At 46.6% G+C, this 1658-nt stretch overlaps 1 pseudogene; it reads right to left on the reverse strand.

Annotated features, from left to right (window-relative positions):
- Window positions 1–129: 129 nt before the first annotated feature.
- LOC105511867 lies at window positions 130–432 on the reverse strand (annotated as a pseudogene).
- Window positions 433–1658: the final 1226 nt, after the last annotated feature.

Consider the following 1658-nt stretch of genomic DNA (forward strand, 5'->3'; position numbering starts at 1 on the left):
CAGGATGGTCTCGATCTCCTGACCTCGTGATCCGCCCGTCTTGGCCTCCCAAAGTGCTGGGATTACAGGCGTGAGCCACCGCGCCCGGCCCAAAGTTTAGGTTTTTATTGAATATGCTAAAAAAGAGGTTTAGTCAAAAAGACCAAAGCCCATGTCCTCATCAGACTCCTCAGATTGTTCTTTCTTTGCTTCCACTTTCTTGTCAACTGAAGCAGTAGCAGTGGAGGGGGCAGGACCTCCAGCTACTGCAGGTCCACCAGCCCTTACATTGCAAATCGAGTTCCCAATGCTGACATTGGCTAGGGCATTTGCAGACACACCAGGCCAGAGGGGTTCAACATTTACACCAGCTGCTTTAATGAGGGCTTTAATTTTATCATCATGCAGAACAAGGGCCGAGTAGATGTAGGCAAGCTCGGAGAGGGAGGCCATGGCACGGGCATGTCTGGGGTTGGCGCTGCTGGACACAGTGCTAATCGCCGGATGAAGTGAGGCTCTCACCCCAGTATGGCCTTAGCTTCCTTGGAAGGACCAAGCATCTTGGCAGCAGCTGAGGAAAGGGGAGTTTTTAAGGTTCTTTAAAAATTTATCGGCCGGGCATGGTGGTTCACGCCTGTAATTCTAACACTGGGAGGCCAAGGCAGGCGGATTGCCTGAGCTCAGGAGTTCGAGACCATCCTGGACAACACGGTGAAAACCCATCTCTACTAAAATACAAAAAATCGGCTGGGCATGGCAGCATGTGCCTGTGGTCCCAGCTACTCGGGAGCCTGAGGCAGGAGAATTGCTTGAACCCGGGAGGAGGAGGTTGCCGTGAATGGAGGTCATGCCACTGCACTCCAGACTGGGCACAGAGCAAGACTCTGTCTCCAAAAATAAAATAAAAATTTATCTAAGATGACTCTTTCTGAACCTTTCTGGCTATCCAAATGAAGATGTGCAAACTGTTCTTAGGTATGTATTCATTTAGTTTATGCTCTCATCAAACCAACATGTCTTGCAGTAATTCTTCCTGATTAGCCTAATATTAATATTTTTCCTACTTGCCAGTGGGTAGAACTTACACTAATAACCCTCCATCTCTCTGTTTTTGTAGTTTAAGCATTTTTCCTCACTTGTAACCTTTATTAAAATCAGTTTTCATAATCTAAAATATTCTGCAATATGACAAATCTTAGGAAATAAAATAGGCTGGATTGATTGGGTTTAGACAAATTGGATTTACACTCGAGCTGAATGTAATAGATGGTGAAACATAAATGGGACACGTATCAGTTGTGCAGTATATAGTGATGTTGAGCATTTTTTCATGTACTTGACCTTTGCATGTGTTCTTTTGAGAAATGCCTACTAAGATCTTTTACCTTTTGAGACAGGGTCTCGCTGTGTTGCCTGGGCTGGGAGTGCAGTGGCACAGTCATGGCTCACTGCAGCCTCGACCTTCGGGGCTCAAGTGACCTTCCTGCCTGAGGATCCATCATGCCTAACACCACACTGGTCTCGAACTCCTGGGCTCAAGCAATCCTCCCGCCTCAGCCTCCCAAAGTGCTGGGATAATAGGCATGAGCCACCACACCCAGTCCTTTTACCCAGTTTTAAATCAGATTGGTCATTTTTCACTGTTCTTTATATAGTCTGGTTTTTAACCCCTTGTCAGG

This window comes from Colobus angolensis, unplaced genomic scaffold (assembly GCF_000951035.1).
Source record: "Colobus angolensis palliatus isolate OR3802 unplaced genomic scaffold, Cang.pa_1.0 Scaffold206, whole genome shotgun sequence".
NCBI classification, from domain to species: Eukaryota; Metazoa; Chordata; class Mammalia; order Primates; family Cercopithecidae; genus Colobus; species Colobus angolensis.